General features: G+C 40.0%; 1 long non-coding RNA gene and 1 pseudogene across 1 annotated transcript; one reads left to right on the forward strand and one right to left on the reverse strand.

Annotated features, from left to right (window-relative positions):
- LOC138721242 (cytosolic phospholipase A2 epsilon-like) overlaps nucleotides 1–11,790 on the forward strand; it is a 45,170-nt pseudogene extending 33,380 nt beyond the window's left edge.
- Nucleotides 1,317–14,744, reverse strand: LOC138721248 (uncharacterized). Its single transcript, XR_011337526.1, has 3 exons — nucleotides 14,558–14,744; nucleotides 13,327–13,384; nucleotides 1,317–1,948 (listed from the first exon to the last, which is right to left on the reverse strand). It is a non-coding gene; the product is annotated as an uncharacterized lncRNA (long non-coding RNA).
- Between the last annotated feature and the right edge of the window lie 75 nt (nucleotides 14,745–14,819).

Here is a 14,819-nt window from a genome sequence, read left to right on the forward strand (position 1 = left end):
AGACAGTAAACGAAAAAATGGCTGAGATTGAAAGGCATCTTTGGACCTTTGTCCAAAAACCTGCTCAAGCAGATTCACCTAGAGGTGGCTGCCCTGAATCATGGACTTTTGAATATCTCCACAGATGAAGACTACAACTTTTCTGGGCAATATATGCCATTTTTTAATCATCATTTCAGAAAAGAAGGGGTGAGCTGTGTTCCTGTTTGTTTGTTTGTTTTTCAGACAGAGGTCTAAAGCACCTGCCTTGGTGGTATCATTCTTTGTGTTTGATGGCTGTGTGAAAAGACAAAAACCACAAACACAAACCCAAAGACAGTAGCTCTGAGTTGTTAATAGGATTATGTCACCTTGTTGCAAATGTTTCTACCAAATGACAATGTTCATGCTCTGTTTTAGTATTCATGAATATTTCCTTCCCAATAGGCCATTTATACTTAAGAAAAAGAAAACATTCCCCCTTTAATACAAATAACTCAACATACATCCAAATTTCCACAGCACAGTGTGAGAGGGTCCTGGGGGTGGTCTCAGCAGGATGCTGTGAGCGTCCCTGCAGTGCCACAGCCTTTTCTGCTGGACAGACACCAGGCAAGAGAAACCCACTGGCACAGCCATCACATCAAGGGTTGCTCCAGCAAAGCGGAGAACCTGAAACTCTCCTTCAAGGAGCACCTGGACTCAGCACCTTCTCAGGCCTTGTCACAGCTCCTTAAGTGTCCTGCCTTTTCCATTCTGCTTGACTATGCAAGATGCTCCACAGCAGAAGCAATAAGAGTCAAGGTTCATTTAATATTAACGCTCTCTGAGGCTTGGCTCAATCACAGGTCAGAGGAAAAGATGAATTTTGGGGCAGTCAGAGAAGAACTTAGTCTTCCTGAATAAAATATTTCACACTAAGAATGCTTTTAAAATATTTCCAGATATTTTCCTGAAACAGATGTGAATAACGTTTTCTTCCTTCCATTGAAATCTCAATTCTTTTTTTTTTCAACATATGAACTTAACTTAGGACTATTTGTGTGCTGAAGTGCTGGGGCTGGGGAGTGTCAGAAATAGGGATGATAACACCTCTCTGAACTAAACTGGTGGGAAACATCATACTTGGAGTCCAGCATGCACTATGTTTTCAGAGCCCAGGCTCAGATGAAGTGAGAGGCTCATTGTGTCATCTAATTGTTCTCAGCTACTGTCCCTCTTCAAAACAGGAGGACTCCCATAAGCTCACAGATCAGCAGCAGGCACTAAATCAGGGTCAGAATCCCCTGCCCATCTACCTCTCTCTCAGTGTGAAGGATAAAATCAGCGACCAGGATTTCAGAGGTAATAGTACTCCAAAATTTTATTTCACCTTTAATCCCAGTAAGGATCAATTTAGGACTAGGTAAAGAAATCAGTTCAATGCAAAAATCCTCTAAAGAGTCAATGCACCAAAGAGATGAATTTATTATTAATAGTTAAATATTTGTACATCTTAGTACATTCACCTGTATTTGGGATCAAAAGCAGGATGATGGAGGACATTATCACAAAATTACCTGATAAATTACCTCAGAAATCTAAAATCTGCAGAGAAATTTAGACATAAGATGACAATTTTCTCTTCATGCTGTGAAATGCACAGTAACTAAATGTCTGTTTGCAATGTGTGTTAGTTAGAAATTAGTCTGCCTTAACCTGCCCAATATTATATGTTTTACCCAACTAATTTGTGCCTCTGCTGCTGTAATCTATCTTGTGCTTTTTCTTTCAGAATGGGTGGAATTCACCCCTTACGAGGTAGGATTCCTGAAATATGGTGCCTTCATTCGTGCAGAAGATTTTGGTAGTGAGTTCTTCATGGGCCGCCTGATGAAGAAAATCCCAGAATCCAGAATCTGCTTTTTGGAAGGTGATTTGTCACTCCATGGAAATGCAATAACGATCCACTCCTGTGCAAACCATTCTTCTGAAATGAAGCAGATAGTGTATTTTTTATATGGTAAAATATTAGAACTAATAACAGGTCACTATCTTTTATTTTCTCTACAATTTTATTCAGCTAAATAGATTCATTTTTCATTACTTCATATATGGTTATGCTCACTGACATGAGGCCTTCACAATGATGATATGTCTTTGTCAGCAACAAAACTTGTGTAACACCAAGTTAAATTATCAGTCTCTTCTGCAACTTGAGTTTCTAGAAAACACCTTTTTTTCCACAATGTTCCTGCCACAGCTATCTCTAATTAATCCTCCAGGATAACACTTCCATTTTAGAGTGTAAATAGGTCATAATATTCACCTTTTTTCCCCTCTTGCATAAGAACAGTAAAAGTAGCAAGGAAATCTTTTTTCCCCTTTGCAGAAGCAATCTCTTGCCTCATTGTTCTTCCTACTCCCACCAATTGCATAAAGGAAGTTTCAGGGGGAGCCTGAGAAGTCAAGACTATTTGCCTGTGTGGAGATTTCACCACAGCCAGCGTTGAGGTTTAAGGAAGCAGTCAGAATCTCCCTCACCTTGCTGCAACATCAAAGTACTTAGGTCTCCCCTTCCATCATCAGAAATGCCAGCAGGTTACCAGCCCCCTTCCTACACCTCCCATCTTGGTGCTTTCTTCTTCCCCATTCCCCAGTGCTGGGACATTTGCCTCCCCGTTCCCTGTCAATAACGTGGAGTCCTCTCATTCAGGCAGTGCTGCTTACTTCAGTGACACAGCTATTTGAAAGGTTTTCAGCAAATTCCTTCACACCCCAGCACCTGAACAGAGCAGGGATTGAATACAAAGGTCCTGCAGTTCTTTCCTGCATGGCCAAGCCATCCCTCTCAATGCAGGCTGGCACTGCTGGGTCAGGCTGGGCTGCTCAGGTGCAGCCTCTTCTATCCATCACTCAGTTCCTCCCCAGAGTGGCATGTTTAGTTCTGCAGTTGGGAGGGCTTAGGAGGGCATTGCTGCATACCTGGCACACCTAACCATACCAGGTATGAAACTGATTGCAGATACATGGCAGTCTGGACCTTCAGCAAGTTTGCTACATCTCTTACTAGTGGAACTTGAAAATGTAACCCAGATGCACCTTAAATCCTCAAAAATCAGAAGACAAATCAAAAGACTCATACATTTAGTCTTTCAATTTTCAAAACTTTAAAATCAGCTTCCTCATTCTAAGGGATATTAGCGTATGAATTCTGAATGGTTTGTGGTTGAAAGTTCTGCATGATAACTGCATACCTGTAACAGAATTATGCTAGAAATAAATAAAACTTTTAGAATTACAAATACTGAGAACTTGGTGAATAAGAAATGTTGAGGGCAGGTGGAAAATATTTGAGATATACTTGATGAAACTTTATTTGCTACATAACAAAAATGAATGTGTCAGCAGCTGAAAATACTGAAAAATACTGAAAATACTAGCAGTCCTTTTCTTATATCCCAATAAATAAGATTCTTTATATATATTATGGATTCATAGAATAATTCATAAAGACATTCCCTTTTATATGTGCACTAAGATAATGTAATGAATAAACTTTGCTGGAGAATGCAGAAGGTACTGACAGTCATTGTGAATGAAAATGCTTCCAGGTCTTTACTAGCTTGCTCTCTGTCGAATATGTCTATGCCACAGGGATCTGGAGCAGTGTATTTTCCTTGAATCTTCTGGATGCTTGGTATTTATCTGTTCATTCAGAAGACTTCTGGCATAAATGGACCCAAGACAAAATTACTGACATAGGTGGGTTATCCTTATACCATTATGTTATTTTATTGTCTCTTTTTTTCCCCTTTCTTTTTCTTTCTTTTAGTCTTTGTGCTGCCATTCTCTCACTGAACTTTTTAAGCCATTTTGGAATTCTCTCTTCAGGGCTTCCTATAATCCACATGGAAAACAGGAGGAAAATCATGCCAGGTATTGCATTATGGCAATCATTTCACTTGTGTGAGAAAAGAATCCAGTCAAATTAAGAAAGATCTGCAGGGCTGGATTTCAAGGAGAAACACACAAGAGAGAGAAAAAAATGAGAACAAAAAGAAATGTAGCAAAAAGGGTGATTAATTTTATCTTTTTGCACTTCCACGGTGTAGTTTCTGGTTGTTAAAACAAGGAGATTGTATTTGCCGGTGAGGAAAATTATGCTTGCGTGGCTGAGAGATTGTAATTCTGTAGCTTTCTTACATGTGTGGCTGAGAGATAAACTGTAACACGGAGTAGCAAAGGAGGACAGGATAAGTGCAGGATATTGTAGTGGATAAAATCATAGAAAAGCAAAGGAAGTAGCAGTAGATGATAGGTTAACTTAAAGTACAAACAAGGCCTTTAACACTGTGAATTGAGAAGAATAAATGGAATTTTTTTCAAAGCTTAGCTGAAAAACTGAGATTTTTGGAGATTCTGGAAATAAAAAGAGAAAACAGTTCAAGTTTTGCCAAACGCATTAGACCGAACTGTGATTGCACAGATTAACCTCAACAATGAGAGCACATACAAGAACTGTTACTCTTCCTTCTGCAGATGATGAAACTCTATTCCCTGCAAGACCAAATGAGCTGGATACTCGAGTAGTTTGTCCCACTGACAGCTTTTCAGAAATTTTCCGAGATGTTGCCACGTCACGTCCAGCAGCTTCAGAAATCCATAATTTCCTGAAGGGCCTCCAGATGAACAACAACTACCTAGAGAGCAAGTTTTCCAAATGGAAAGGTATGGTAATGGCACCCTGGGTTTACTTATGTTTCAAACCACCCTTGTGGAAAAAAAAACCAAAAAAATCCAATGCTTAAAAGATTACCAAGCCAACTGCCTTTTTGTTCTGTTCTTGTCCTGTGATAATATTTGAACTTGCTCATTATCAAAAGCTAAAATAAGCTGTCAGAAGAGGCTTCAAAACCAAGTTCTTAAAAATTTCATGATTATCCTATGACAGTTCCTGTGGAGGGATGAGAAAGACCCTAATTAGTCAACCAGCATATGTTGGCTGATGTGACAGCCAGACAGACTGCATGCTTGTGGCATGGCACTGGTGTCATGATACGCTGCTATCTCTTGCCCAGACAGTACTCAAGGAAGGTGTGAGGGAGCCCTGTCTCATTTACTTGTAAGTTAAACCACTTGTAAGTTAAACCAAGTAAAACTTTGTAACCATACTGCCTGTTACACAGTTTGGGAGTGAGTACTCAGCCTGGTACCAGGTCTTCCATGATGTACAAGGGGTTGTGTCTGCCTCAGCTGTGTACCTTAGTAGCTGTGTGCCTGTTCTCATAGCATGCAAGGCACCAAACATCTTTAATCTTTAGTATGTTGAGACCGTGAGTTACCATTTTAATTTTTTCCATACTAAGCAAAAAAAATCTCAACCTGATCAGTCACACACAAAACCAGGGGATGGAATTAATGTATTCTCCTGAGCCCCAAGTTAACCCCTCTCAATCAGGGGAAAGCCAAATAAACTGCAGAGTAAACAGCAAAAAGAGGAAGCCAGATAAGGAACTGAGAAATGACTGAACTGCAACTATCAGCTCTATAGGTAGGTCTAAGTCCCAAGAAAAGCTGAATTCTCTTTTTGTTAACAACTGACTTTCCTCAGCATGTCTCTTGTACTGAGTACTACCCCTGAAAAAAAAAATATGCTTCTTTTCTAGACTGTGAGCTTGACTCCCAGCCCAACCATCTGACAGCATCAACAGACTACCTCATTCTGATTGATACGGCCTTTGCCTTTGCTACTAGTTACCCACCCCTTATGAGGCCAGAAAGGAAAGTGGATGTCATTTTGCATTTCAACTACAGTTCAGGTTCCCAGACAGGGGTGAGTCTCCTACATTCTTCTTTACGGATATGTCTGTTTCATCACTGAGTTCCCAGAACAGCTGATCTTCTACTCATAGAAACTTCTTCTCCCCAGTATCCGGGAAGTTTAAATAAGATAACAGCTTACCAGAGTCACCTATGTTTATTGAACAGTACAAGCATTATCAGTAAGTAAGCATTTAGTAAACTGAATCTGCCCATTTTTATGTGTAAAAGTGTTTTAGTTGATTTGAAGACAGTCAAATGTCAAATGAATGAAGCACATTGTATCTCAAAATTCTCTAACACTTCTCAATCCAATAATATATATCCTTATGTATGGGAAAGTGTACATTCAGTACTATACAATCATAACAATAGACAGCTTTGATGCAGAAGGCCAGATATGCAAATAAATGCAGGCACAGTTTTTATTTAGGAATTTAAAATACATTTAAATAAAAAATCCTCTAAAGGCAGCATTTGTAATATCTAAATGTGGGATGTAGATTTTCAAACACAGGCATGTGGACCCAGATCCATGCCATTTAACTCTAGCCCTGCAGATCTTGCTTCATATACTGTCTACAACACCTAAGCTGGGCACGTGCCATAATTTATCAGAGCTTGGTCCTTACTGCACAAACATTCCTCGTGAAACTAGGTTTTGGTCAAAGTCAGACCAAATGCTTCCCACATCTTCTGATTATTTCTTTTTGTTTTGTTTTCCTACTGTGGCAACCAGCCCCTGAAAGAAGCCTCTAAATACTTTGCAAAACAGGGAATTCCTTTCCCTACAAAGGTGCCAGATGATCAGGAAACTCCACACTTGAACGAATGCTACATTGTTGGTGACAAGGAGAGTCCAGAAACACCTATTGTAATATTTTTCCCTCTAGTAAATGACACCTTCAGGGAATACAAAGCACCTGGTAAGTTTACAGCTACCACTCACATAACAGAGGCAGTGGCTGTCTTGTTTCTTTTTACTGTGCAATATTTGTTCTGACCATCCTGTAAACACAGATACATAGTTTTGGGGCTTTTCACAGGTAGACCATAGAGCCTAGTGATGAAAAGTGCATTCCATTTATCTGCAACAGCAGAAGTTATCAGGGGTATTTCCTCTAGTACTTGTCATCCTTTCCTGTTAGAGAATGTTCTGGGGAATCTAAGGATTTCATTGTTCAAAATAAGTTCCAGGCATACAGTCAAGCAGATAACCTTTAAAACAAAAGTGTGAACTAGTAAAGTGAGGAAAATATAACACTGATCCATGCGGACAGCTTCGGTTCACTTCAATGAGTCCTACTTTGAAATTTAAGAAGAGTTTCAATAGCAGCACTGCCGGTCATTTCAAACAGATGGCTTCTAACTCCTGGTACCACATTGCACAACTCCATAGTACCTCTGTTGGTGCCAAAAGTCTCAGTTACTCATATCCAGATGATAAAATTCCTAACTCATGCTATAAGAACACTTAATTTTTAACTACTTGAAAGTCCTACGGCATACTGAAACCCTAAAGTTCTGGGCTTGTATACAATACATTAAATTTAATAACAAAACAAATCCTGAAACTCCTGTCACAATTGTATTATTTTTTTTCCTTTTTTAAAAAAAAAAAAAGCAAATAATGAAAAATCACACAGTACTTTTGCTTTTTAGATATTCTGGATTGAGTTCATTGAACAGTTGAGATATGCACCTGGGGTTTTGAACATGATTCAAATAGTCTAAGGGTACTCACACAGGTACGCACACCATTCTACTCCAGCTTTTAACATAAATCAGATGAGTGAAAGGTTGTTTTTTGTAGTTGTCCTTTGTAGAAAGAACTAAAGGAAGGAGAAACGGAAAAAGAACTAGAGCAGGAACTGAGAACTGGCTTCTATATTGTTCTGTGAGGGAGTGTGCTTCCTTTATCCCACTCAATAATTTCCAGAACCCAGGGATATTATTCCTAACTCAGTTGTCTTGTATCAGGCGAACATCAAATCATGTGCAGATGCTACATGTAAACAGAAATTATGAGCGAATCTAAAAAGGAGTGTTTTAAATACGAAGAAGTAGATGAAGACCTGCATTATATCTGATATTGAGGCAAGCCTGTGCTGCCCAACTGGCTCAGCTGGGCATGAGATGCATGGGCATGAGACTAAGCAATAAAAAAGAGAATGGGCCCCCATAGGTGAAGCCTTTGCTGAGGTGACGTGGAAGAGCTCCACCCATGCAATTTTTTGGGAGAGCTGACACCTCTCAGCTGAGAGCAAACCTCCATGGTGGAAGGACAGATGCTGCAGAAAGGCCCAGAGACTGGGCTTCTGTGCTGGGCATGGATGTTTACCATTTGTTAGCAACAGGCAGAAAGATCAGCTTAATTTCTAGCGCTGCAGTAGTATGCTCTAGCCCAGATCTAGACTGTACAGCACCTCAAGTATTAGCTCAGTTACATGAACGGGTGATTCTTCCATAGCTAGTTCATCTATCAGCTTGTTCAGCAAAGGAAATTTAGAACACGGGAAGTAAATGAGCAAAACTGACATATTCAAACTACGTAACTCCTGTACTGGTTAGACAGTTCCACAACTGTAGTAGAAAGAGGAAATCCTTTGTGTGAGGCAGCTTAGACTGCTTCACTCAAGCAGTACCATTCACTTATAACTCTTTCTGCAAAGCCAGGAGGATTACATCTATCAGACCTGGAGAGTCTTTTCTAGGAAAATCAGACCCTTTTGATAAATGTTGTTAGAGAACATCCCGTAAATGCACAAAGCCCACTGCCCTGCTTTGGTAGAGGTGGTGCAGATTTCTGTGACTGTGGACACGGATGTTTTCCTATGGTAACGGCCTCCTGCCAATGTTATGGTCTCGCTGGAGGCTGATGGAAAAATTCTCCTGTCTCTGATGCTCTCCTGCCTATGATGAGAGGGGAACAAACATTACAATTCCTGCCTGTGTTAACCTGTATTACCTATCCCTAACAGTATTCTCTAAAATTAGTGCCCATTTTGACATTGTTGCCACTTTCTTTCCCCCATGTCAGCTACTAGAAAATCAAAGGGTCTGTGGGAATGATGTGGAAAGAAAAAAAAACGTGTGAACCCTCATGTCAGGTGTGCAGGCCAGCACACGACAAGGGATCTCTGTATCTTCAGGTCTCTAGCCCAGAGGTGGGGGCCTCAGCTGTCTTTAAGCAATCAAACACTGGTGCTCAGGAATCTGCAGAACCTAACCAAATTAATTGACCTTTTCCCTTCCAAGAATCTTTTTATTCTATGTACTAACAGGTAAATATAAGTTGAGCCTGCCCATATGCTGTGTCCCATTAGTGCAGAGTTGAGCCAAAACTAATATGGCCAAGTGGACTCCTTATAACCTTTGACTGCAGAGAGTGCTCACTTTTGCTTAGTTGAGGAAGGGCAAGTTTGCCTGCTATGCATTGAGCATATCACTTAAACACACCCTTAACTCAGAGGGTGGATGTTCCATCTACTGAATTTAGGGTACACATGTGTTTCCACCAACTCAGTAAGTGATGCCTTGTCCAAAACAACAATTAAATAAAAGACATTCATGATCTCACTGTCTAGAGTGTATAGTCAAGTCCAAGCTGAGATCAGCTATTATTTTGAATCACAAGTGGATTATGAAGGTCCTAGAAAAAACAAGTAAGGAGATGTGTTTTACATCTGCATCCATGAATTCACTGAGATCTACAATTGCCTTGGTAAACCCTGGGTATTTTTCTTCATGAGCCAGCAACCTATTTCAGAGGTCACAGTGAATATTTTCTCTGTGATAGCCTGCAAATGAAATTCTATGTTAGCTTTGGATCTAATTTCTTTCATCAAATGAATTAAAATAAAAAAGTTATTGCAATTTGTCTTCAGATCATAAGATATGGTGGATGTAATATTTTCAGAGCTCACACTCGTGGGACTACCTGCCTAATTATTTTTGCCTGGATCTGTGATGCGTATGTTGATTATCCTGGCATGATGAAATGGCCATGAAAAGTTCTTTCAGTATCCCTGCCAAACCATAGTGATTCATGGAATGTCAGGTTCACTTTCACTGTTAAGGTTACATAAACCCTGTATTTTTTTTTAATAGTAGTAAGTAGCTCAAGGAAATTACAGTAAATACTTCTGCCATCTGCTTCTGGGATATGTCCAGATAATGGCTCTGTGAACTCTTTCTGTTTAGATAATAGAATTTATGGCTTTAGATCTGTTTTCAAGGGTTTTTTTTTTCTATAATTCTTGCCATTAGAAACCAAGAGTTGATGTAGTAGATTGTGCTAGGGTATGTGTTAGGTTGTTCTGGGTGAAAGAATATCTGTCAGGCTGCTGAGAAGGTAGGTGTGCTTTTGGAAAGCTTGAATCACTGAAAGACATGTTTTTTCAGCAGACTATTTATGAAGGCATGAAAACATTGTAGTAAGGAGAATAAAACAATGTAGAGTTCAAGATGGAAGGCACAGAAAGTAGCAGTGGCTTCAGGCCCATCACTTGAAAAGAAACCACGCTGTCATGCGGTCCTGCTGTACTTGTCTGTTTGGGGAGAAGCCATGAGAAGAGAAAAAAAGTAGTTGCCACTTATATGCATCTTTGCTAGAAGTTTAGGGTGCTGTGATGGCTGGAAGACAGCAGCAAGGTGGGGCCGGGACAGCAGCAGTGCTAAGGGGAACTTGGGGACCATACTGACAGCTCACCCCAGAGCTAGAGGCAGGGAGTCTCACCCTCCTATGCTCCAAAGAGGAGCTACTCTACTTGTTTTGGTATTTCCAAGAGTATGCAGTACAACCCTTACTCCCCTCACCACCACCACCTTCTCCAGTCCCCAGTGCTAACCAAATATGGCAACAATAAAATGCCCATGGAGAAAAAATTTTGGGTTGTGATCCACTGTGTATGCATGTCTGAGAAACAACCTGGTTTTGTTTGTTTTTTGGTAATTAACCAAGTCATTGTTTGTCCCTTAGGCGTGAAACGGAGTCCTGCAGAGCTGGCAGAGGGTGATGTTGATGTTGCTAATACCCATGGTCCATATTACATAAACAATTTGACTTATTCAGAGGAAGATTTTGACAAATTGGTGAACCTGAGTTACTACAATGTCCAGAACAACAAAGATTTAATTATTCAGGCTTTACATACAGCTGTGGAGCGGAAAAAGCAACATAAGAAAGAGCAACCACTGCAAAAAACCACCCAGTGGTGATGGTATGTATGTGCCTAATAGAAAGAAAACACAGACAGCACTTGGCTGACTGCCCAGTGCTAGGGAATACGAAATAAAATATCTATGGATCTTGCTAATGAAGGAAAAAAAAATGGAATTTGATTAGGAAGTGAGAAAAAGCCAAAGAACGCTAACAACAGCACTTTGCCATAAGAAATACTCAAGCTTGTCTGTCAGTGAAGGGAATAAACACAAAACCCCAGAGTTCTTCCTTAATTAATTAATGTGTTTCCCCTGTTGACAGCTCAGGAGAAAGGCTAGGTGAGTCTGTGCTCTGCTTGTGCTTGCAGAAGTGACCTTTCAGGCCAAGGCCAAGATACATGGACAAGGAAGCAAGAGGAAGTTTACACTGACCGTGTTTGTGCTCTACCTGTGCTATAAAAAGAGAGGATTGTCAGTCCAAAAATGCAGCAAAGAACAAAATCCATTGTCTCTAAAGCAAAACCAAGAAGCCTATTTGTGTACTAAGGAGTTTTCATGTGAATGTAAACAAATATTAAACTTCGTATACTAAAACACTTTTTGGAGTAAGAGTTACAGCAAATAAATGGTTTTTTTTCACAGCAAATGCGAGTTAAAGCCATTTCTTTTAGGTACTCCTTCCTCTATTAATAAGACGATTAAAGATAACATGCAGACTTATTTCATAGCTTCTGAAAAATATCTGAAGAAGAAATTCTGTCTGCTCCAGACCTAGATGTGAACTGCCCCAGGATCCTGGGACCCCTTGAGTTTAGGATTACATTTAAGACCCATCTCTACAACAACGAGCTCATGCTAATTTATTTCATTAAGCTTGATCGAAAGTCCTCTGTATATACACCAAAGGTTTAAAGCTGTAAAGTTTTCAAGGATATTACATCTGAAAAAAGAGAGAGAGACAGTGCAGATTTAAAATTGGATACCTAGTACCATTCACCCAAATGTGATTTTTTAACTTGCTAGAGAGTATTGCAACTGCAATTAACAGAACATTAACTTTCAACTTTCTGACACTTTGGTAACCTCATTGACATGGCTCCTTTCAAGTAAGCAATCTCTTTTTCTGACAGATAGAATCCCAGGTCTCACTTTATTCTTTTTCTAAACTGATTTTTATTCAATGCTATTGATTTATTTATAAGACACCTTGTACCTACAAGCTCTTGTTTCCTAAGGACTCCTCCGCTCCTCAGTTCTGCTGTAGTGCTTTTTGTCAAGAGATCCTGCTATTGTGGGGCAAAAAATGGAAACTTTACAGATTCCTTTGCCGTCAAGGTCAAGAGTCTCCTTCAAGGTGGTGCACAGAAATCTTTCTGTTTTCTGTCTTTCACTTAGGTCAGTGAATGCTTAGCTCTGGTGCATACTGCAGTAGTCCATACAGCTCCAGTATGGGCTATGTGCCCAGGGTTTACCTCCCATGGAAACAAAAGAACAGAGATGGCAATCATGCTGATGCATGCTGAATCCCATCACAATAATGGACGGGACGTAGCCAGAGGGCATAGCCAGACCTGGGAATCTGGAAGCACTCCCAGGTTCCCATATACAGTTAGGGCTTTATTGTCTGAAGAGCAAAAATTATCCCAGTGACAGCAGGAAGCATCTAGGCAGGAAGCCTGAAGACAAGCAGAACGAGGTGTGTGTCTGCAAACACTTCCCTGCCCTTCCTGCACCTTTCCAGTAGCCATAATGAGGTCACGGAGAACAATGAACACTTCACTCCACTTCAAAGAGCAGACAGTGGAACAGAAATAATTATTCAGTATCTCCAGTTCTCTCTATTCGACGAGCACAGTGAGAATAATGTCAGGGCTGATCAAAGAGGTGGAACAGCTTCCACACAAGGGGAATAGATAAGGAATCTGCAGCCTAGAAAAAGGGCACAGGAGTGAAAGGCAGAGAAAAGAGATCTACAAAATCTGGAGTGTTCATGTGGGAGATGAACTGTGCACTTCTCTTCAAATGCAAGACCTGGAAAGGATCAGACAAAACTAGCAAGCAGCAGTTTCCAAGTTAACAGAGTAAGGTAGCTCTGTACACAACATGTAATTAAGTTACAGACCTCTTTGATCCCTATTGTTGTTGACGAAAGTTTATGAGTTCAAGAAAACTGATTATTAATGAAATTTTAAGGACTCAAAAAATACAAAGGCTCCACATCTGCCTCAGGCCTGCACTGAATCATAAATTCCCAGAGGCTGGGTGGACAGTCTGAGACAGCATTGTACCTGCCCTCTTTCTGTGATGTTTTCCAGTAATTAAATATTGGATGCATCAAAGAAAAGAATGGAAAGCAGCCTCACTCTACACCGCAGTACTTACATTTTCCACAGCTCAGATATTTTTGCAGATAATAAATGACCAGGAGCAGTCAGAACTCCTAAAGATGTGGAGATACAAAAGTCATTTAAAAGAAATTATTGAAGTATAATTCAGAGATGTATTCAGAAAAGACATAAGTAACTGCAAGGACAACTTAATTACCTATGGATTAATCTATGGGGAAAAGTCATGAAAATTAGAAAAATTCAAAATCAAACTTTAAAAAAGGGGATTTGAAAAATTAGGAAGTCAGTCAGCAAGAGACCCTTCATGAAATGGTATAAAATCTTTAGACTCAGCATGGAAATTGCAACAAAAGAGTTGCAAAACACATACACAGCCATAAATAAAATGTGAAGCAAGGAACCAAGAAAAGGCAGAGTGGTTAAATGCTCAGGACTGAGCACTATTAAAGCCTAACATCTGTTCATTGAGGAACAGCATGGGAAATAGAGAGATAGAAATGGCATATCTAAGCCTGCTGATGTTTTTAGAGAAGAGCTGAGGCATTTAAAGAGAAGTTAGTATTCAAGATGGAAATTAGGTGGAAAAAAGGTACATAGCTAGAAACATTAATAACTAGATGTGCTGGACCAGCAAAAAAAAAAAAAAAAAAAATTTAAATTGTTAGGATGTTGCAAAGGAATCAAGGTCATAATTGCATAACACAAAAGACATACTTGTAACATAAAGGTTGCACAGAAATTCAGTAAAAAATATTTTTTTTATTTGGGAGCTCAAAATTGTTTTCTAAGCACTAAGTGAGCACAGACAAACTTTTGTCAGAGGAAAAAAATATTAATTTCATGTATTTTGTCAATGTTTTAGTGAATATAGTATTGTGTTTATTAAAATATCTTTTACAGGTTGCCCAGGGAAGCTGTGGCTGCCCCATCCCTGGACGTGTTCAAGGCCAGGTTGGATGGGACCTTGGGCAGCCTGATCTAGTGGGAAATATCCCTGCCCATGACAGTGGGGGTGGAACTGGATGGTCTTTAAGGTCCCTTCCAACCCAAACTATTCTGTGATTCTATGATTCTATGATCTTGTAAAACCAGTGGAAAAGGTGGCTCCCACATGGCTTAACACAATAGAAAGATGTAAAGCTAATACAAACGGCTGTGTCTGCTGGGCTGTTCCACGGCAAAATTTCACTGTTACACTAAGAATTTTCACTGCGTTTAAAATAGTTGCCTAATGTAGCTAAACCCCAGGGCGCTTAGTCACCCACTTCTTTGGCATCCAACGCGAGCAACCATCACCGGGAAAACACGAAAAGCATTCGGGCGATTCCATGTTCCGATCGGAGTTGTCAAAAGGGTTTCCGTATTTCATTTCGAGCGGACGAAATATTAGCAGGGGAGAGCCGCAGGTAACAACTAAACCTCCCGAGGCGGATTTGTGGCAGATAAACGAACCAATAGATAACTAAAACCCTCTGGTTCTGAATAAAATACCAGCAAACCCATCGATATTTCTGATAGGGGAGAGGG

Source organism: Phaenicophaeus curvirostris, chromosome 5 (assembly GCF_032191515.1).
Source record: "Phaenicophaeus curvirostris isolate KB17595 chromosome 5, BPBGC_Pcur_1.0, whole genome shotgun sequence".
NCBI lineage: Eukaryota > Metazoa > Chordata > Aves > Cuculiformes > Cuculidae > Phaenicophaeus > Phaenicophaeus curvirostris.